General features: G+C 45.5%; 1 protein-coding gene across 2 annotated transcripts in view; it reads right to left on the reverse strand.

Moving 5' to 3' along the window:
• LOC147666399 (uncharacterized) overlaps positions 1-23,778 on the reverse strand; it is a 392,367-nt gene that overhangs the window by 161,153 nt on the left and 207,436 nt on the right. The window lies entirely within an intron of this gene.

Here is a 23,778-nt window from a genome sequence, read left to right on the forward strand (position 1 = left end):
GATGTCCTGCCTAAATATTAAATTGTTGCTAGGTAGCGCTATGTGACACTTTTCTGCAGTTTCTAAGCACTGTAAATAACAGGTGTTTTTATAGCTGAAATCGTGGTCCTCAAATTGCCGACCTCAAAAGGATGGCAAGCAGAGGGGCTCTTGATGGTATTTTTAATCATGACCTGCAGATCACCGTGTGTGCGTGGAAGCACCTTTAATTCACAGAGAAATCCTACCGGCTATAACTCATGACAAGCTATAATACTCTGATCATTGATTTCATCTATTCGAGCCTGTGTAGTATGGAGCCGTATTAAACAATGTCTTGTGATTCTGTTAGGCATAAAGCTGTTCTGGTCATGATGTAAGAGGGTGCGTATTACTTTGACGAGTCTAGTCACCAGGATTTTAGCAAGACCTTTAGACACTTAAGGGCAGATGTATCAAGTCGTTTCCATGTCGCAAACGCTGTGAATCGCAATTTCGCAGCGTTTGCAACAAAAAAAGTGCAACTGGCATGTATGAAAAAAATCGCATCGCATTTTTAGAATTCTCAATTTTAGTGAATTCTTAGTGTGCGAGAAGAGTTTTTCTCAGAATATTTTGCGATTCCTTATTTTGCATGTTCCTAATTTTGCAATTTTCGCAAATAACAAATCGCAAGTTAAGAAATCTCATCAATATGTAAGAAAAAAATCGCAAATAGCGATTTTTCAAAAATCGCTAAATAAGAAATCGCTATTAACACCAAATAGAAGCAGGTGGTAACAGAAAAAATATATAAAAAGGCTCCCAGAATGCATTTTTTTAATTCCAAAATGGCGGGACTGTACCGGATTGCCAGGAGGCTGCGCATTCAAGCTCTTGCACAGAGAAGACAAAGACAGGAGAGAATCTTCAGAATACGCATTCCGCTGTTCCAGCAGACTCAGGAGGCGATCTATGACAAATACAGACTACATCCACACACCATTTTGGACCTGATTAATGAATTGGAACCTTTTTTGGAGCATCCTACAGGCAGGACACAATCAATTCCAACACATGTGCAGGTATTGTGCTCACTGCACCTTTTGGCTTCAGGCTCTTTTCAAAGTGTAATTACAGAGGTTGGTGGAGTGTCACAGAGTGCCCTTTCACGCTTTTTTCATGTGTTCCTGGATGCAATGCTAAGGAGACTCCAACATCATATATATTTCTCTAATACACAATAAGCCATACTGGAAACAAAGTTGGATTTCTATCAAATAGCACGATTTCCACATGTGATTGGATGCATTGACGGAACCCATATTGCTATCACTCCACCTGCAGCCATAGAATATGTATTTCGGAATAGAAAAAGCTACCACTCGCTCTACATCCAGATCTTATGCAATGCCAAAAACATCATCAATGATATTGTAGCAAAGTTTCCAGGGAGTACACATGACTCCTTTATCTTCAGACATAGCGCAATTCATAGACGTCTTAGTGCTGGTCAGTTTGGAGATGGATACCTGCTAGGTGAGTAACACTCATGCAAACATCCATCCATCCATCCATTTATTTCCAATGGAACATACAGTTACTATTTTCTCTCTTACATGCAGGTGATAGTGCCTATGCAGTGCGTGATTTCATCCTAACACCATACTTAAATCCTGCAAATGCAAGTGAAAGACAGTGCAACAGGGCACACCGGTCCACACGTGGGGTAATTGAACATACTTTTGGAATATTAAAAAGCCGGTTCAGATGCATACACAAAAGTGGAGGAGCTTTGCAATACAATCCTAAAACATGTTGTAAAATTGTTACAACATGTGCAATGCTGCATAACATGGCCATTTGCAAAGGCACAGACATTGAAGTGAGTGACTCTGACTCATCTGATGATGATGACATCCCTCCACCAAGAATGGCAGTAGCAGGAGTTGGAGCAATGTCTGTCCGTCAAAGAAGGACAGAGATTACACGCAATTATTTTTAGGTAAGAAAAAACAAACTACAGACTCAGGTTTGTAATTGATGTTTTAATTCACAACAGACAAACTATAGTGCATTGTGTGTAAAACATTACTTTCTAATGTTGTAAATGAAAATATCCATACGTGCAACACAAAGACTGCTTTCACAATGCATTTAAGCTGAATAGGTTACTATTCCTAAAGTTATTTTTTGCGCTGGCGGCTTGAAGCATGGTGCTCCTGTGAATGCATGGCTTCTTGTTCAGGTCCTGAACTAGCACGCCTTCCACTTCTGCGTTGGCTCAATTGGTTTGTTGGGGTAGGGTTTCTACTGCTCCTACTGGAGTTGTCCTCACTTTCTGCAGAGCCTAGGAGAGCCCTTGCACCAGAGTTGAAGGTTTGCATAGTTTCCAACACCGAGGTCATTTTGTCCACACTTTTCGCCATTTCACGTGTGCAGTCACTCAATTTGCGCTGCATGTTAATGCTGCGCCTGGTGAAATTGCTTGTGACTGAACAAAGCCAGTTGATTGCCTTAGTGTGAGTATGCATCCTGACATGTGCTGCCTGTGCAGCCCTGTTACGAGCATTTTCTGTTTGTACAAGGGTCAGGCAGAGTTTTTCAATTGATGCAACCATGCTTTCTTGATTTTTATTGGATTTCAAAAGCTGCCAATTTATTGACCTGAGTGCCTTGTGTTGCATGCGCTGTACATGAAGCATATCCTGCTCAAGGCCAGCAAAAACAGTGCCTCCTTCACATGGTCATCTGTTGCTCCTACATGTCTCCAGATGGAATGACTGTGCCCTCCTTGGTATTTGTGGTTCCTCTTGTGAGTCCTGAGGGGACACTGTGACAGTCTCATTGGGAACTGAACCTCCATCTAAATTTTCGTCTTCTTCCATTGCTGGCAAGTCAAGTCAAGTCAAGTCAGAATTTATATAGCGCACTACATACCCATAGGGTATGTAGTGCGCTATATAAATCCTGTGCATGTTTCTATTCTGAACAGGGGCATCAGTGACTACTTGTTCTGTGTCAGACGTGACATGTGGAGGAGAATTTTCCAAATCAATTTCTGCCCTGGAGTCTCTTGTATGTTCTGTGGATGTAGAGTGTGAAAAATGAATTTGTGTTTCTTCAAAATAAATTGATTTCATTGCAGACAAAAAGTTGCACTACACTGTTTTAGTATCCCAAATTACTACTTGCGAAAAAGTCATGTGTTACTATGATGATAAGTGTGCCAAACCTTATTGCACTACAACTCCCATGATATATTGCTCACTTCTGGTTTTACAGTGTAACTGGACTACTATTTATATGACACTGAGTATAAGCACAGGACACACACACAATTATTACACACATTCATTGAACCAAGTTGCATGCATCTTACCTTGTGTAGTTGCTGTAGGGTCTGAGCTATCAATGCTAGCCACTCCACTCACACTCTCTGGTAGCAGGGTTGATTCTATCAATTCCTCATGGGGTGTTGGTTGGTCCACAGAAGAAGTTCCACCACCTGTTTTATTTGCCTCTTTAATTCTATCTGCAAGTCTCTCTTTTGATCTTAGTCGCATGTCGTACCATCTCTTTTTGATTTCATCAATGGAGCGAGTGGTAACTCCTACTGAATTCACTTTTTCCTGGATCTCCAGCAAGATTTTCATTTTCCTTGAGTCAGGAACTTTTAGTGCTTTCTTTCCAAAGAGATCCTAATGGTTACAAACCATTTCCTCTATAAGGATTTCTTGCTCCTTTTCAGAAAACTTTTGCTTCCTTTTTCTCTTTTCGGCTGACATTTCCTCCTGTGCCTTCTGTGACTCCATTGCTCTCCAAACAGGTCAGCTCTGCTTCACAACACTCTTCCAACTGCCAGTGGGTGTGGCTCTGGGAAGCAGGTGCAAGCAATCACTGGAACTTCCTGGTTGTGATGTCATCAGGCTGTTCCTGCATTGCATGATCCCGTTTTAGCGATTTCTTAATTTGCGAAATTCGCTAATTAAGGAATCGCATTAAAATCACAAATTATTCTGCGATTTTTAAGAAATCGCACATTTATCGCAAATATGTTCATACATCCCATTTTGCGATTCCGAATTTGCGATTCGCTAAAATTCGCAATTATGGAGTCGCAAAATAGAATGTTGATACATCTGCCCCAATGTTAATAGGGGATCAATAGCAGCTGGTGTGCGGGCGGGGGGCGGGGCAGAGGGAGTTGGGGGACAATGGAAGACGGGAAGGTGGGGGGAGGGAGGGGAAACAGACAACAAATGGACATTTAAAAATAAATAAAAATAACTTACTTAACGCCTGCTGCCTGACGCTCTTTTCCGTGTCCTTGCTGCAGCATTGGCTCCCAGCTTCCCCTGTGGCCAATCCTGACGCTGCTCTCATGTTTGAAAGAATTGGCCTGTGCACTGAGAATTTGCATACCCAGAAAGACTGGGAGCATGTGCTTTTCTGTCTCCAACCCAGCAATGAAGCCAGGGTTGGAAACAACTCAGTCCGCATGTCCAATTAGCCGGTCAGGGACGGCTGGCTATACCGACATGCACACTGACAACAGTGCAACCACTGCCCTCTTGATGGCCCCCACAAGACTCGCCAAGCCCTCAGAACCTTGAAAATGAAACAGTAATAAACCTGTTTTATTATCGTTTTATTTTTCGGGGTTTGAGGTTGGCGGGAGCGTCCCCCGCCATAGCGGAGGAGCCACCACTGTAGGGGATATTGGGCGATATGAGGAGCAATTATTAGGGGATTTGTGTGGTTTAAGAATGACCGTAATAGCCTCTGCACGGAAATCATAGGGGAAGGATTGCATGTATAGGCCTCTTCATACATTTCCCTTAAGCGCTTAGCGAGTGGTGATGATTATTATTTATGCAGTACTAGTGGGAAGCTGCTGGACCTGGGGTTCCCCAGAGGGCATGACAATAATGTCTTGCTATATTTCCTCATCTGATATGTGGGGGAGGGGTCTAATTCAATATAACCGCCAATGTTAATGCATGGTACGGGAGATCTTGTGCAATGGGATTTTCTATTTCAGCGACTGTAGGGGTTCTGTCAAAAAATGTGCCTTATAATATGCAGCAAAGGTGTTCATGATATCTCTGGGTGTCGTGACTGCACTTCCTCATTCAGTATTGAAGGACTTATACTGATGTCCTGTATCTTATTGGTGAGCCAGCATAGCTGTTGCCCTGCTTTGTCACCTAGTTCATAAACCCTACTCTAGGCAGAGTTTAGCATCTTTTGCTTTAATGTGGCCAGAATACATTCAAGTGAATGGAGGTTAGAGGGGTGAAGAGTAGCAGGAGCTTGAGAGCTGCAATATGGGCTTCCAAATCTGTTACTTCCTTATTTTTTCTCTAGTCTTACCCTTGAACAGGTCATCGCTCCTTGGCACTGTTCTGAAGCTTCCCATGCCACAGGTGTGGATTGAACTGATTTGGTATTTATGTAAAAGTACTCTGTGATTTTATCTGTGAGGTCGTCAGTGAAGGAATCAGCCAAGCATTTAAATGGAAAATCCATTTCATCCCTCCCTGTGGATGATGTAGAGTTAACTTTTAGGGTGAGTTATCAGATGCACCTCTGGCCACATACAATACAGGTATTTTCTACCTTATGCATGACCATGGCTAGGACAAATATGTAGACAATTAATGAGATGGACCCATGGGAAAGAGGGATGGAGAGGGACAGGAATCTGTGTATTGATGTTCAGTAGAATGCCATCTACAACATGCATCAATGAGGCCTAGAATGTTTGCCCACTTGGAATGATGAGTGGATCTATGGAATGCTGAAGAAGAACTTGTGTTGTGCATCCATCACGTATTAAAGTCACCGCCAATGATCATCACCCCTATTGGTGAATACATTGGCAATTGCATTAGTGGATGGAGTGTGAGCTCCAGCACGGTGGGAGGAGCATACACACTTTTAAACATCCACTGGGACACATCTAACGTTCCCATCACCATGATGTATCTATCAAGTGCATCTGTGTTTAAAGAATTTACAGGCAGCGGGAGCAACTTCTAAAGAAGTCTGTGCCAGCTGCAAAGTTCTCAATCCTTGGGTCTCGTGGTAGCCTTGGAAGAACCTAGACCTGCATGACGATGCTCTGGGTTGTGTGCGGCATTCCAGGATCTGCGTTTTCAGGGAGGGGTAGCTTGTTATTAAAACAAAACAGATTGGCTGGAAATATAAGAATGTATCAGTTCCCATTACAATTTCTGATTCACCTGATCAAAGGCCCTTCTCTGTTAGGAGGGGGAGCCTTGTTTCTTATTGAGTTTCTTCTTTAGCGGGTGCACATGTGGTGCCCTATATAATGTTTCCTTTTGTTTAAATGGCAAAATAAAAAAATGAGAGGTCTTCCTCTGTTGAACTAATATAGTATAATCTGGGAATATGAGGATCATTTGAGAGACAAATAACATTCCTGCTGATGATCTAACTGATCAAGTCCTTATCCCTATAGTAGTGAATCCTTTTAATCATGGTGTGGGCAGGGCTCCAGCGGATGGCAGACATCCAAATGCATGGTGAGCTCACTCAATCAAAGAGCAGAGCGGATTTTCTGAAAAAAATAATTTCAGGCGCACTTCTAAGGAATGGCACTGGATTGTCTTCTACAGCTCCTTCTGGAAAAACACCAGTCTTAAATTATGGCACTGGTTTGTCCCTCAGTGTCTTCCGCGCAGAAGCATAGTTTGTGATTAGTGGGTTTTAGCTTTGAAATTTACATTTTGAGCCACTTTACTGTATCCTCCAGTTGTGATGAACATCCCTCGGCTTCGGTGACTATCAAAAATAGTATGCATATCCTGGCATAGCAACACTAGGTCTTGTCCACAGTTCCAATCTGATCTTCAAAGATCTTTCTAGTGGCATTTATAGCTTTAGGGATAATGTCTGGCGCATTCTTGGGCTGATTGGTTTAGTAAATTTATCATGTTTCCCTGGTCTGGGGCTACTTGTCTTTTGTCTTTAGTCATGACTGGGACTTAGTCTGCTTTGTGGCACTAATGAAAAAGAGTGATCGGGGTGTGAGCCTAATTTCTCCGCTGTCCTGTCAATGAGAAGTCATCCGTTTTGCTGTCCAACTGAGCATCCAGACATTGGATCCCTCCAAATGATCGGTGATACCCCTGCTGATCCGCTGCCCAGACCTCTTAAGCAACAACAGCAGTCACAAGTCAAGGGTCACAGTCGAAAAAAACCTAATGCCCATCATGCATGGAGCACAAGTAATACTTGGTGTATTTTATTTGGGGTTAATAAATAAGTCCTTCTCAATCTTGTCTCACAAGCAGAGCTACATCTATCCCCGACCATACAAGGCTTATACAAAATGATCACCATCACATCTATGTCTTCAGGGGGGTTTTCTCACCCACTGGAACGGCCACCCTGGTACTGATCTCACAAGGGGAGTGCAGAAGGCACCCTTCTTCCCTGGGAAAGCAGCTGTTGGCCTGTGAAGCCCACAAGAAGGTGGTGGAAAAACAATAACACCCACTTGGGCACAAGATCACTCACTCTGTATTTTGCATACAGAGTATTTGTACTCACTGGCCTTTGGGCCGAGGTGAAGGAAAAGGGGGAGGGGGGTCGATGGAGAGGGCCTGTCTAAGCTCACCTCCTGTTGTCGTTTCCCACACTGAATGGCCTTGCATAAAGTCTCAAGGCTGTCCCTCTTAGGTCTATCAGAAGATCTTGCTAGGCCGCCTTGCACAGCCACCGTCCCGGCTACTCATGTTTGATCCGGGGCCACAGTAGGTAAGTCTCTGCCCCGCAGGACACAACAGGGCACACTTCAGTCACAAGTAGAGAGGCACAATTGTCCTGTGCAGCAATCTCCTTGCCGCTAAAACTCCTGCATTGTTCAACTTCTTCACTCAGCCGTGTCTCAGGACACAGCTAGGGGGGTTATCTCCGCACACTCCAAGAGCGATATCTCAATTTGAATCTTTTAGCTCTGGAGTGTCCTGAAGGGAAGATCAGTCATATCTGCAGTTGCTGCTACTGTCAAATTGTGAATGACATGATTTTAGGCAGATGGATGGGGCAATTGGCTCAATAGCCTCTTTAAGTGGTGTTCACCATTTTGCACACCCAAGCCACACCTTCCCAAAGTCTATATCAACAAGCATTTGCAATGCAATAGGTCTCACATTTGCAATAGTTAGAGCTATTGGCATTGTAAATAACAATGCCTTTTATTCTTTTGTTTTGAAAACCTACAAGCCATGAATAAACATGCACTTTGTACATATAGTCCTTGCTTACGAGAAGCAAGGCTGTCAGTAAAAGAGACTGCCAGCTTTGCTTCTCATAAGCAAGGACTACAATTACAAAGTGCTTGTTTAAGCACAGCTTGCAGGTTTTCAAACGCTTTTAATAAAAGGCATTGCCATTTACAATGCCAATAGCTCAAACTCTCGCAAATGCAAGACCTATTGCATTGCAAATGCTTGTTTTAATGAACTGTGCAACTACAGATTTGACTCTAGTGAGTTCCCGCCTTTGGCGGCGCAGAGTACTGTGAGCCACAGCATCCCAATGCTAGATGTGCCAGGGGAAGGCCAGATTCCGACAGAGACGGGTATCCCTGAAACAACATAGAAGGAACAGTTCCACAGTGTCAGGAAGCCACCCCAGCCCTGTGAGCCACGGATTTCTCAAGTCACCAGAGCCTGTGGCCGGGCAGAGAAAAGCAGCGAGCTATGGTGGCACAGAGCTACCTTAGACCGTGGCAGGGCATCCTTTTAAGATGAAGTTTCGTTCAGCTCTGTCTTAAATGCACCGAAATGATTACAAACACAAAATTGTTTTTTTCCCCAAGGACTTGCGAGTCTAATAGGCACCAGAGAGGCACCAGTGCCACCGCATTCACACTTATAAACATTTGCACAGCTCCCACGCGGTTGTCTCTTGAGAGGTGCTGTATCAGCTGCGGTTTTCCTGCAGACCCCGGCCAGTATGCACTAGCTGTAGTGCAGTGTGAGGGCAGCAGCAGCCCAGACCCCTCTGCGGAGGACGCCCCCCTGACCAGCTGTGCGGGGCTAACAGAATGCGGGTGGGATATTAAGCCGGCCTTTGATTAGTAGTTACAGTTATATGGGAATCCCAGCATATGACATGATAATCCACATTTGTAAAGCGGCACAATCACCCGTAAGGGTCTCTAGGCGCTGGGGGTAGTTGGGAAGATTAAGCAAGCTATTGCCCAGAGTCATAATGGTAATTTGGAAATGTTACTATTGATGCCAACCCCCTCTAAAGATCAGCCCCAGCCCGCTTTGAGAAGGTTGCAAAAGTCCCTCTGAAGCCCCCTCGAAGGGATTCCTCAGATCTTGCGGTTGTCGAAGTGCACATAAATCTGAAAGGCGCTGCTTCTGAGCGCTCCATAAAATCATAGCTCCCCGCTCCAGGAGAGCCCCCTCTCCTGACCATTCACCCACTCCCCGCTTTGTGTTCATTTCTAGGCAGATGCATTCAAGGGCCGGCGGCGCTCAATGGGGCTGTGTGGCACCCGCCTCTAATTGGCATTAAAGCACTCAGTACTTGGGAGCATATGCGGGGAGGGGGCTCCCAAGTCCCATCGAGCAGCGCACCCACCCGTAGGACCCTCAACCCGGAGGGGAAAGGCAGAGCAGAAGCTGAAAGTGTCAGGGTGTGAGGGAGCGGGAACTGGTACGGACCGAGGGACATTACCCCTTGCATTCCGCAGGTGTGGGAGCAGGAAGGGGGTTAATGGAGACCTGCCTTCTACAGGCAGAGAAATCTCGCTATAAGCCCCACAGGCCAGGCCACGAGGAAGGGCCAGTTGTTCTGCACTCTGGCTCTGCAGTACAAATGGGAAAGGGTTGGGGGATGCGCACCCCTTGGGGGGCATCAATGGAAGGACATTACCCCTGCATTCCACATACGGGGCCAGGTGAAGGGGGTTCATGCGCAGGTGCCCTCTACAGGCAGAGACATTGTGCTATAAGCCCCACAGGCCAGGCCAAGAGGAAGGGGCAGTGGCTCTGCACTCTGCAGTACAAATAGTAATGGGTGGATGCGCATCCCATGGGGGTCCTCGATGGAGGGACAGTGGTTTGGCTCCCCTCAGGCAAAGAGCCCGGAGGGGATCTTGGCGAGCTGCACTGTACAGGCAGGGCCTAGAATGAGGGCTGCGAGCATTGGACTGAGCGCTACACAGGCAAAGCCCCAGAGAGGGTGCTTCAAGGCTTTGCGCCCGCATGCAGGGGCCCAATGGGGTGTGAGGGGGCTCAATACCTCAGAGAAGAGGTCTGCTTGAATCTCACAGGAAGGGCCATGAGAGGCTGGGAGAGAGTCTCAGAGGATAAAGGCGGTGGTCTCACCCGGCATAAAGAGGCCACTAAACAGGGTGCATCCAGCTCAGAGAGCCTGCAGTGAAGTCTGCCCAACAGGTGGATCCAAGGAAGACAGGATCTTGCACAGCTGAGGCAATCTTTTTTCCTCCTAAAACAGTCTATAAATCGTAAGGTTTGTCTAAGGCTATAAGAGTAAATAAATTTGCCATTCAGGTCAGAGTGAGCGTTGGAACTTCGGACTGAGGTGAGCTGGGGCAGAGCAGAAAGTGTGTCTCTCTTGAAGAAGAAAACTCAAAGTCAAAAAAGAATCCCTGGACTACACACACATTTCATCACACTCTTAGATTTCATACAACCAAGTTATAAGAGCAACAGGATTTTTGTATATGTATCAAACCAACACCAAGATATGACGTTTACAGTCTTTGTAATTTATTTGTTTGTGTATACACAAACAATAAATTACAAAGACTGTAAACGATTCTTTTTTTACTTTGAGTGTCGACAGTACCCTGTTCCCTGGAACCTAGTGGGGTCTTCTCTCTTGTGAAAACATCTCTCGAAGAAGGAACCTAGGTTGGGATCCTGGCTCCCCACTTCATCAGCTTTTGTGATTCTTGGCCTATTGCGCCTCCTTGTATACAGCAACATTCGCAGCTCTTTAAAATGAAAATATTCTTATCTAGCTAATTGAAAGCTTAGAGCGCATCAAACAAAGTTAGTAGACACTAATGAGAAACGCTGCAAGCCAATGCCGACCACAACAAGCAACGTACCTTTCTTGGATTGAGTGTTTCCGGTCCCTCTGCACTGGCGAGACACAGGAAGCCAGGCTGCACTGCCCGGGACTGCCTGCTTGAGGGCGGGGCCACTAGCACAGACAGGAAGCGGACGGGAGCCTACCCTGCGCTCCTGTGAAGGGAAGGGAGCTAGCCGCCTACGAATCCCATGCAGGGCCACTACCGCGGGACAGGACGAGAGGAGTTTGAGAGACCCGGTGAGTGGGGGCGTCAGGGCACATTGACGGCTAGACTGATAGACGGAAGTCATTAGGCACGGTCATTAGGCACGTTAGGCACGTTCACAACACCAGAGCTGCAGCGCCCAGGAGAGACTGAACACGTGATGCGAGCCCGCCAGCTGAAGCGCGTCCTCGAGGTGAAATCGCAGAGGTTATGCGCGTAACCACCCCCTCTCAGCCATTCCCAGGAAATCCAAAACCATAGGTCTTTCGCTGGAGCAGCCCTATGCGCTGCTAACACCAGCGAGACCTAAAAAGTGGTAGGAAGATAAACGTACAACTATAAAAAGGTGACAGGCAACTGTCTTTTAACTGTCATGTGTAACAGAGGTAAAGAAGAATTGGTTTATGACAACAACGGGGTTTGTATAAAATGTTATCTATCAAATGCAAATACACAATGTGAACCCCTAGAAAAACTGGGTAGCTGTTTTGTGGTAGAAAATTAAATAGATTTGTTAGACCAATGACAATCTAGCTTTTGGATGATTGATATGAGATTTCTAAAAGCCATATTCCAGAACCAAATTCACAATGTTCTGTTAATGATGGCTATAGTCAAGAAATTGATATGGGTTTAAAAAAAGTTTGTTTTAAAGGAGTGGAAGGTGCTAGATGCAATAACTCAAGTAGTCAGTCAACACTGGTGGCAATGCCAATTTGATCCTAAAACAATTGTTAATTTATTAACTGTGTGCCCCAGTCTAAAGAGCTCAAGAGATATATATTTAAAAAGCACAAGACGTGAACATTAACAAGGACGTACAACTATGCTTGTGTAAACCATATACTGATACCATATTAACTTGAAAATGGATTTCCCACATAGCCCCCTGGTTGTAAGCATACAACTATCTGAAATGAAGACTTATATGAAAATTATGTAATGTTAGGGAAACTTATAGAGCTCACGTACATCCAAGGGGTTCCTTGGTGCTGTGACAACCAGGAAGGAAAGGAGCAAGATATCAGGCTAATTAAAAGCTTGCTTCCACAGTCAGGCCTTCCTAAGCTTCCTGAACCCCAGGGCGTTATGTGCCAGCCTGATCGAGGAAGGGAGAGAGTTCCATAGGATGGGGGCCGGGACAGAGATACTCCTGCCTATTGCTCTCTGTCGCTTGAAATGAGGGATCCTCAACTGGTTGTCAAGAGAGGATCTGAGAGCTCAGTTAGAAACATTTCTCTTAATTCTGCTTGCTACATAGGCTTGAACCTGGTCAAGAATGGATTTGTAAAAAATACAAGCAATTTTAAAAGGAGTTCTCTGTTTAACTGGGAGGCAGAGAAGCTTCAATGAGGAAGGAGAAATATGTGCATGTCTATGCAACTTACAGATTATCCTCGCTGTTGCATGTTGAATGATTTGTTCTTTGTGTAAGGATGTTACAGAAGATCCCAATACAGGGAGTTTGCATAGTTCAAGCGGGACACAATTACTGCTGCAATAGCCGATTTCAAAGACTCAGGTGATAGAGAAGGAGCGACCTTCCTAATGGATTTCAATAGGCCATAGCACTTTGTTATGACTGCCTTGATCTGGGGGATCATGGACATTTGATTTTCTACCTGGACACCTAGATTCTTGACAGAGGCCGCTGGCACAGGTGAGGGCCAGTAGGTATTTACCCAATGATCAGTTTTCTTATTGAGAATAGCCACCTCAGTCTTATCAGTGTTTAGCTCGAGGGAGTTAGTGTTCATGCAGTTCCAAATGACCTTCAGAAGATAATGCTGAGCCCTGAGTCTTAGAAGAAGAAAACAGGCCAAACTGCACTTCCTGTGTGCGACCGCCTAAGAAGGTGGATCTCCAGCTCACAGCCTGACCTAATACACCGGCCTCCTTCAGACAATTCAGCAGAATCACTTGGTTGACAGTATCAAGGCGGCCAATCGATCTGGGAGAAGTAGCAGATACATGTCCTGAATTCAACTCCCATACTAGATCATCAAGAACAGAAAGCATCACTGAATCTGTCCTGTGGGCTTGGCGTAACCCAGCCTGCAATGGATGAAGCAGTGGAACTACGAAGCTATGGATGAAGCAATGGATGAAGCTATAATTAAACAAGTTTCTTGTTGCTACCAAATCTGTGAACTTGCACCTGAATGGACAGAACACTGAAGCAAAATAGGCATTACACAAAAGATCATCTCTTCCGATAAGCCCTTAAACATTACCCTAGACTCAAAACTCAACCTGGGCTATCCCATAAATGCTCTTACTAAATTATCTACAAACTATTTAGAACATCAAACGTTTCCTGTCAAAAACTGATTTGGAGAATTAGTCCAAGCCATGGTAATATGGACTGGAATGCCTTATTCACCTCCCAAAAAAACGATTTGACACACTTAAAAGCAGTCTTGCCTTCTACTGCTCAACTCATCTTCAAAACAAAGAAATGGTATTCCATCACTCAAGTGATGACGTCACTTAACTGTCAACCGATCAGAACTTTCAGCACACAAACAAATGCATGTATCACCGTCACTAAACTGCATATGGAAACCCCAAACTGCCTTTACGTATGTGGTATGCATATATGAGGATTTCTATAGCACGAACAGGGTAAAAAGGCAGCTGAGGGCTGTACAGTTTCAAAGACAAGCATAAAGTCTAAGATTAATAACAGAGGTTATGCTTTGTGAACTCTTACTGCATTGTGCTGTAGTGATTTTTAGCAGGTGCAGCTGTAACTCTTTCCTAGATTGGAGCAGCGTTAAGTCCTGTTAGATATGAGGCTACTGTTCCAGATCCGGAGTCCATAGATGGAAAAGGCCTACTGCCTTGCTTTTTTAATCTAGGGCTTCTGCATGATTTGGTCTTCCCAAAGTCAACAAGTTGTACCATGAAATATAACTTCTCTGGCAATGTTCATAAGATCTGGAATACCCTTCCAACAAATATCCAGATGGCATGCCATATAACAGCTGTTGATGTCTATGATGCATGACGGTTGGGAAAAAGATGATTCAAAGAGGAAAAAGGTCTTACAGCTTCATATATTAACGGTAATGTATATTTTTAGGATCACTTTTAGCAGTCTGTTGTCAAAGAATTATTGTGGATAGAACCAATATTTACAGTGGGCTTTAGAAGAGCCCATTGATTATCCTTTGTTAGGTTTCTTGTCAATCTCATTTGCTTGCTTCATATTTGATGGCTTTCTACCTCTTCATGGAGCAAAGCTTATTCACCATCTTTTTGATTGGAAGACTTGCATCCTCCCTTTTCTATAGGAACTTCATTTTTCTTTTTCATTGAGCAGTGTATGCAAGTGCACGTGTTTTGTTGCTCTCTCCATCGTGTGCTTCCCCACCCAAATCTCCCTTTGCTCTTTGTGGTGCTCCCACCTCTCTGTCTGCTGCAACAAATTGGCCTACTAGATTCTGTTTACCCAGAATTAGCTGTGCTTGATCTTCCAATATCTTCTGCAGGACCTTTGACAGAAATAGAATTGGTGGAAATGCAACTGAACCGGAAGATATTCCCCAGGAAACCATTCATAGGAAAATGTCCCCACACATAACTTGGAATGCCTCTTGTTTTGTGCTGGGTAGCAACGATTCATGTACTAACATGCAAATCTGGAGAAGATCATTTCCATCACTTCAGGGAGTAGCTCCCACTCAAGGTTCTCGAAGGAGAGGTGACTCAGAGCATCTGCACTTACACTGAGGGTGAGCCTGCAAAGTGTGCCACCACTGGGAAATTGCCTCCCTTTACTAGTTCCATGAGCCCACACCACCCTATCACCTTTCCAACAACACCTTTAAGGTGTTGCTGGATAGAATCTGATTTGCTCTCCTTGAGATTGAAGAGGAAGAAAGCCTCTATGGCCACCCACTGCTCCAGCATGCTTATGTGCTGTCATTACTCAGACACTACATCATATTTCCCAGATGGGCAACCCAACCTAGCGAGAAGGCATTTGTGACTATGAAAGCCTGCCTCTGTGAAGTGCTGAAGGATCAAGTCATCTGTAGGTTAGAGTTATCCTACCCATTCTCTTATAGAGGCACGGTCTCTATGTCCCCTTTCTTCAGCAGGACAAGAACTTCTGTACAAGAATCAAGGTGTGTGCAAGAGAGCACATCTTGGTGGAAGGAGGGTGGTCCGGGAGAAGGCATGGAACTGTACAGTGCAGCACTTGTGGATCAGTGGACGACCAAGCAATCCGTCATGATCTCCTCTCAACTCCTGGAAAAATGGAAGGCTATCTCCCACCAGAAGATGGTGGGTTACATTATGGAGGAGTCAGAGTGGATAAAAGGCAGCCGAGCAAAGGGGAAGATGGTGGGGAGTAGATTTATTTCTGGAGCACATCTTCAAAATAGCAAATTGTGGTGTTTTGGGTACCGAAGGTCTTCGCTTCTTATAGAGGGAGGATCCTGGCATTGGTGAGTTTCTTGCCATGTTAACTGAAATGTTAAATTATTCAGGCTGCTAGGAGACAGTGCATGGCCGTCATGGGAAGCCTGATCCAGGAGATCCTTATAGGTGTTATGTAGTTATAATGGTATGTGCTGATATGAGAGATGCTGATGTTAAATTGCTTTCATAGGTGCTGTTCTTAACAACTGTCTAAAATATCTTTTCATGCCTCAGAGTTCTTTTTTGAACCACGTTGAGTGTGTGCTCATGCTTCAATTGGTCCTTCTGCACATCAGCTGTAAAGAAACTGCGAGAGCATCCAAGGCATTTTACACAGTGAGACTGGAAGTAACATTACCCAAAATAGTGATTGTATTGTATTATGTGCTTGGGATGATGGCATTTCATTTTATCCGTACTATTTTCACCTATGAGCTATTTGTAAAAAATATAGCTATTCTTCAGATGACATGCTCCATAACTGGTGAACACCTCCAGCAATATGCACACATAATATAGCACTTTGCAATGATACCCACACTCAATACTGATACTACTGAAACAGATTCTATTGTATTGTACTAGGCAGTGTTGCCCTCTATCACCCCTGATGTTCCTCCTGGCCCTAAGACTGTTAGCACTTGTGATTTGTCGCGATTAACAAATTAAAGGAGTACAGACTACTGCCAGCGAGGTCAAAGCGTTTTACTACGCTCATGATAATTCTCGTGACCATTCCCCATCCCAACCACTCACTGACGACACTGGTGAAGTGCATAGAGTCTTTTGCAACCTTTTTAGACTCCTAGATAAACTGGATGAGGTGTGAAGCCATGCTACTAACACCCACCACCACAAAGAACCCAGTGGGCGATCTGCATTTCAGATTGCTGCCCAGGGGGCTAAAATACCTGGGGATCCTTATCAATCCAGGCCTTGGAAACATTCTTCATGACAATATCACCTCCCCCCCCCGTACCTGATTGCAAATATGAAACTTGACTTCCAATAATGGTGTTGGAAAATCCAAATAATTAAAAGGAACATAGCGCCTAGGTTTAAATACTCGTTTGTTATATCTCCCATGGCCGAACCTCCAACTAGAGGGCATTAAAAAGGAAATCCTGCACTTATATTGGGGTAGCAAAAAATCTAGACTAGAAAAATCCAAACTGTATGCAGACACATTAAAGGGCAGTCTACGCCTACCATATATTGAGACAGACTGGCAGGCATATCAGTTGGCACACTCAATATATATGCTGAGGACACAGATCGAAGCTCAAACAGTAACATCTTCTGAAGTTCAAGCGCCAGGATACCCGTAGGGTGACAGTTTTTTGCGCTATATAAGTGCCTGTTACATTACATTACATTACAGAAGCCTCTGTGGGTCTGTATCGAATGGCAGATCCTGAACATGCACACAGACTTAATATCCTACTACATGTCCTATCTGACTAGAAAGGACACTTCCAACACTATCATAACTACTTCTGTTGTTGCCTGGAATAGGGCCCACACATTTTTACACCTTCATGATCATTTCTATATAAAGGTTCCTGTATGGCACAAAGCTGCTATCAAAATTGGGGGGAACAAGATCAGCTAGTCGCAATGTAAAAGATGTAACATACAACGCATAAAGCACATGGAAAAAGTTCGATGACATTTAAAGACAAGGGTGTCTCCCTTGTTTGAGCTGGAGAGCTTAGCCCCACTTAAAATCCCCCCAAAGCCCCAGCAATGAAAAATAAAATGGTAATTAATGACCATTTTGTTTTTCATCCCCCGTCAGGAGGTGAGCGTCAGGAAAGGGGCGGGGCCGATGCTAAGAGACAGCAGCAGGGAGGAGGGTGGGCTGGTATTTCACTGTTTAAAGTGAGCATGTCTTTTTGGCCAGATGTCTTGTGACGGTCAGCCACACATGACCCTTTCAATCACCTCTAACTCAGCTGTCTTAAGAAAGCTGGGTTAGAGCAAGTCAAAGCTACTAAAACACTGTGGAGCGCCAAGTGAGACCGCTCCCACCAATCCTAGGACTGCTCTCATGCTGGTGAGAGCCGCACCAGGATTGACCAAGGGAGTTCCAGCATCCGGTTCCTGTGTCGGCGAAAGAAGAGGTCCGGAGTGGGGACGATGCCAAGTTTGGTAAGTTTTATTTTACTTTTTTATGCTCTTTTAAACACATACGCCCACCATCTCCCCCGGTAGAAGCCAGCCGTCACTGTAAAGAGACAGGAGACTATGAACTTCCAGCCACCAATAGTGGCACTATCAGCAGTTGGTACACGCACTTAAAGCCCAGATAGGAACCATCTCTTCTTCACTCCCTAAATCACCAATGGTCCACTATCTTCACGCATGGAAAAACTTCAAAGGACAAAAGCCTATAAGCCACCATTTTAGACCGGCTCTTCTCCCTACCCACCTTAAACGCCCTGAAACATTGCTAGACAGACCGACTTCACAAATAATTTTAATATTAGAAATGGAAATTCGTTCTGGGAGACTAACAGGGTGTTGCGGGAGTCTAGGTTAAAATACAGTTACTACATGGTTCTCCAGAGGTGGCACTGGTCTTCAGAACGGTTGCCTCACTGTTGTTGCTGGTCCTCATTCTTGTTGCTTGTCCTCACTCTCGTTGCTGGTGATGTAACATGCAGTAATGTGTCATTGTACGCATCCTGTGGGAATGGTATAAAATACAGGATTTCTGCCCATAGGTGTTGGCATATAGGACACCGACACTGAACACACGCTGGAGCTGACCTAGGGTTGTATCCAGAAGAGCTCCCTGGAGCTTAGGAGTGGCTAAAGTTAGAACTTTAAGGTAATGGCACACGTCCTCCATTCCGTGGCTTACAAACCAGTTCGAAGAGATACCCGAGGTGGCTTCCTTCGAGATTATAATATACAAATTAAATGAGAGGCTGGTACAATTTGAGGAAATATGGGAAGCCTTCCTCGCATAACACGCAGCCTTAGATTGACCAGTGTTGGGGCTTGACAAGCAGCTGAACCCTCCCCCCTCCTTACTTGTGCTTTCTGTACACAACGACGGGTCATCAGTAGCAGCAAATTTTCAAATGGGAATGAAGGCCATCAGCTCCTGGATGTCATCTAATTGTCTTAAACTAAACTCTGACAAAACAGAGGTGATGACATTCGGGAGGCTGGACCCCATCTGGTCCCCGCAATGGTGGCCTTCAGAGCTAGGAGACCCCCCTCAACCTGTTACCAAGGTTCGTAACCTTGGAGTCATATTTGATGACAAATTGACATTTCAGCATCACGTCAATTCAGTGGTCTCCTCATCTTTTTACATCCTAAAAAGAATCAAAAAACTGCTCCCTTACCTTCCATCATCGGCCGGTAGAACCTTGGTCAGTACATTGGTTTTTTCTAAAACCGATTACTGTAACTCTCTTCTATTGAACGCTCAGAAAAAAGTTATCAACCAACTTCAATTAGTCCAGAACGCCTCGGCCAGAGTCCTCTTACACATTCCCAAATCCAAATCCATTTCCTCTCACATCCGCCAATTACACTGGCTCCCGGCCAGGAGCCGGATAATGTTTAAGGCCCTATGTATCACTTACAAGGCTGTCAACAACGTGGGTCCACAGTTCCTCAGAGCAGCTTTTCGCCCGCTTGAGTACCCAAGAACACTTCGCTCCTCCTCGGCACATATGCTGAAAGTCCCTCGAACAAAAAAGGCGAACTGGGGTGACAGATGTTTCACTATCTCTTCATCCAAACTCTGGAACACACTGCCCCTCCACATCAAAACTGCCCCAACCCTCCCTAATTTCAGGAAGAAACTAAAAACTTGGCTTTTCCCATTGTAACTTATCACCTCAGCGATGGTTCTGTATTTTAGCGCCGAGACACCCCTGGGTATTTGCGCGCTCTAAAAATGGCACAAACATAAACATAAACATAAACATACATGCTTTACAAGAATTACGGCCTTCCCTCTTTGCCGATATACCGCTCTCCCCGAAGGGATTGTGGACTTCCGCCCTGTTATCTATACCAATATTAAAATGGTGGTTGGTGTTCGTTCCAAACCGCCTGTTTTCCATGGACACTAGGGTCAGAGGAGGGTTGGTTTCACTCACCTCTCATTATGTTGCAGTAAGGTGTATCCCTAGGTCGCCCATGATGCTCGCTGTTCCCCTTTCCGTTTTCCCCCTTGGTTATTAGTAGTATTCATTTTTTTGTCCAACTGTACTTGGTTGGAAAAGTTATATATCTAATTGTATTTTCAACAGATCCTGCCTGCTGTGTGCTTACACACCTAGGGAGATATTCTCAAACACATGTGATAATCATCGCCAAAATCGGTTACTGCAATGTTTCATATCGCTGTCTATTTTGGTAAAATTACTCAGTGTCAACCGACTATTCACAACACGGCGGTAACATGTGATAGTCTCGCGACATCGCTCCAAATGACTGCGTTAAAACCAACACAAGGCTGAAAAAATGCGAAACGCGAAATAAGTTGCGATGCCCCAAATCGCAATACAAAACTCAACAATAACCAGCCACAGGCCTGCAATTCCCACGCGTCAAGCGGAAAAATGCACTATAAAAGCAACAAAAACACACACCCAATCCAAAAGAAACTGCGTAGCACCATGAATGCACCCGGATCGAGTGCAGAGGACATGTCAAACCCCACAAGCCCCACGGAGGACCAGCAAGGTACCTAGTGCCCGGGGAATGGCAAGAAGAAGAAGAAGAGGAAGAGAGGGTTCAGTCAACAGCAAAACTGGATCATCGTCACGGAGGTTATAGAACACTACCAACAACTGTTCATCACCTCCACTGTGTCATTGGCAACACAAACGAAAATATGGCAGTCCATTGTGAATAACGTGAATGCAGTCGGAGTGTCGACGAGGTCAGTGGGGGAGGTCAAGAGGTGCTGGCCTGATGTGAATAGCCAAATAAAGCAGAAACTTACCGCCAACCAGAAGGCAGCAACGGCGACTGGAGGTGGGAGTCCTGCGTCACAGGAGGAGCTGGTTGAGCTGGAGGAATTGGTGGCCACAGTCATCAGTGTGGAGACGGTGGCAGGAGTTGGAGTTTCGAACACAGCTCGACATGACCTGACCCAACAGCAACAGGGTGAGTAATGACCAGGGACTGGGGGGACGGGAGGAGATGGGCACTATGGCACATATGCACAATTATGTGTAGCACACTGCACACTAACAATGATTGTGGAACATGTCCCTGATACCCTTGGCACACTGCGGCATACATAGGAACACCAAGTAGGCCCCGTCCACTATGTGCACAAAAGGCCCCCCTCCCTACCACCAATCCCACAACCTACCCATGCACATGTGCTGAATCCAGCAAAGCAACGGCTCTGTGAGCCACACTGACAATTCAAGTGGCACTGCAGGACCAATAGCATGGCTGCAGTCAACATACATGACATGGTGCACGACATGACACCGAGGTGGCCCAGAGTGGATCACATCCTCAAAGAAGCAGGCCACACACTGACACAGCCACGTGCACATACAACCCCTGACGTCAACAACACATCTGCAGACAACAATGCACAAGAGTACAAAAACCTTCAAAGAGCAGAAACGAACCAAGTCGCCAACATCTCAGCACCGTAAATACACACAGGTCAACGGCACACCGCCTCAAAGGGATACGGGGTTGCTACGTCAGAGCTGCAGGGGCGACTCTCCCACAATGCAACACACACACACAGCAATTACAGCACATCAACTTTGACGATGATGTGGTACAAAGTGCAACACTTTCACTACAGAACAGAGGACACAACTGGTGCCGCTTGTGCGGAGAAACTGGCCAATCACATCTGGCATAGCAGAAAAATGTGAGATGATAATGTATGAGTACAACCTCACATCCATCATGTAGTCGAAATGTCCACTGTCTCCCATCGAATAGCCAGCTCCTCCAAAACAGGCACAATGTACATTGTCATACAGTCTGTATGTTTACATGTACAATGCGTCAAAATACATGGAACACACTGTTAACCTGCACCTTCCCTTTACATTGCAGAGGGACAATCAACACCTCCTGCAGACATTTCTTTAGTGATGATGAAGAGGACCCCCTGGCCTTCAGCTCAGACACCCTCCAACGGCTCGTGGACAGCCTCCACACCCAACCTCCAGTAGCAGGGCAGCCAAGCTGCATCGAGGATACCCCACCCAATGCACAGCCCACACAGTAGGAGGTACCCCTCACCACGGCAGGCTCCCAGGACCCACACGAACAACACATAGCATTCCAACGCCGTGTGTTAGAATGCTAGAGGGGGCTTGCTGAAGAGGTGCAGGTGGGTTTCAAACTCATGGCAGCCAAACTTGATGCCATATGTGGATGTACGAGTCCCATCAGGGACTTCTTACAGTCCCTAATGGACACCCACAGTCCGCTCCATGCTCTACAACACTCCTTGGGTGACCTTGCTGGAGCCATTACTCTGATACAAGAACTGTCCAGTCAGACAGGCTCCAGCGATGTCAGCTGGGAGTTGGGACACATGCGGAGGACAATGGACAACATGGAGCTGATGCAGGCTGGGAGGATGGCTTCCACGGATGTACACCCGCCAGATGTAGCTGGGATCTTCCATGCCCTGCATAACCTCATATTGCCATTGTTGCCACAGAGCCTTTCCCAGATGACTGCTGCAGGAATTTTGACACATGCTGCTCCGCCCCTGATGTGCCAGTGGCACACAGTGAGGCAGCCATAACACCACCACACACCCCTGACACAGAAGACATATCAGAGGACCAAGATGCGGATGGTAATCACTCTGTGTGAGAAAGGAGGTTGCAGCATTCATGTTCCTGGTTGCTTCAGCCCTCTGTATCATGCCCTGGAACAACACCCAAAACACTCTGCGACATTCACCTGGATCCTGACATGGACTGCCATATCTGCTTTGGTTACCAATGACACAGCAATCAGGCTGCGGACTGAACTCTTCCTCTTCCGATTAACTTGTCATTCCCCAAAGGACTCTGGTTGGCCCTCCACTGGGCAACCATGTAATGTGGGGTTGGCATGGCCATGTACTGCTCCAGCCCCGACACTCCACAGAATGTGAATAAAACATTCCAAAGCACACATATGTGTCATGTCTATGTTCAATCACGTATAAAAGTATGGATGAATGTAGGGACATTGATTGCACAAAAAGGTACGCCCTGGGAAATGACATCAATGCGCATGTTTGACCTTGACCCACACGGCCAATTAGATGACTGTGAAGGTGTGAACTAGTTGTGGCCTCATTGCTCATGAACAACAATGTTGCGACCCCCCCAACGTTGCCCCACATCCATGTATTAAATAGAGCTGTGTGTACAAATGTAAAATTCAGTAGCAGGCCCAAAGTAGTGTCCCCATCACATGTGACAACATAACATCTCTTCACATACCTATTCACACTCAACTATGTGGACACAGCCTGTTTTGATGGATCACATTGATCCACATGGCAAGAAGTTGGACACCATATTCACATTGCTGAGGACACGAAAGAGCACAGGTCTTTCAGCAACTATCCCAAACACAATGTCAGGCTCACAGAGATGGCGCTGTCAATAGGGACTCACTCCCAAGTGAAATGCATCAGTCAGTCCCTCCATGTGTACAGACAATGCACATTAAGGCACACGATTTGTCATTCTAATCAACAATCATTACAGTTAAACACCAGTGAAGTAGCATAGACTTTATTAGAGTGTGCGTGTCAGTACGGTCAAGACAAGGGCCCCAAAATGCAGACCAATGCTTCAGACTCTAATAGGCAGCATAGGAACATGTAGTGGTGCATGAAATGGGGAGACAAAAATTAACACCGATCATTACGTATGGCAACGGTTTTATCCCAACTTGCCTTGCTGGACGAGTCATGTGATGTTTGGTGTCTGCTCATTGCCCCGTGTCAGGGGACACGACTCACAGCCCATGGGATCTGCATAGTGCTGTACCACCGGACTGCGCCGACTGTCTGTTCTGCTGACAGTGAGCAGGTGAAAGGGTCCAAC

This window comes from Lissotriton vulgaris, unplaced genomic scaffold, assembly GCF_964263255.1.
Source record: "Lissotriton vulgaris unplaced genomic scaffold, aLisVul1.2 SCAFFOLD_532, whole genome shotgun sequence".
Classification (NCBI taxonomy): Eukaryota; Metazoa; Chordata; class Amphibia; order Caudata; family Salamandridae; genus Lissotriton; species Lissotriton vulgaris.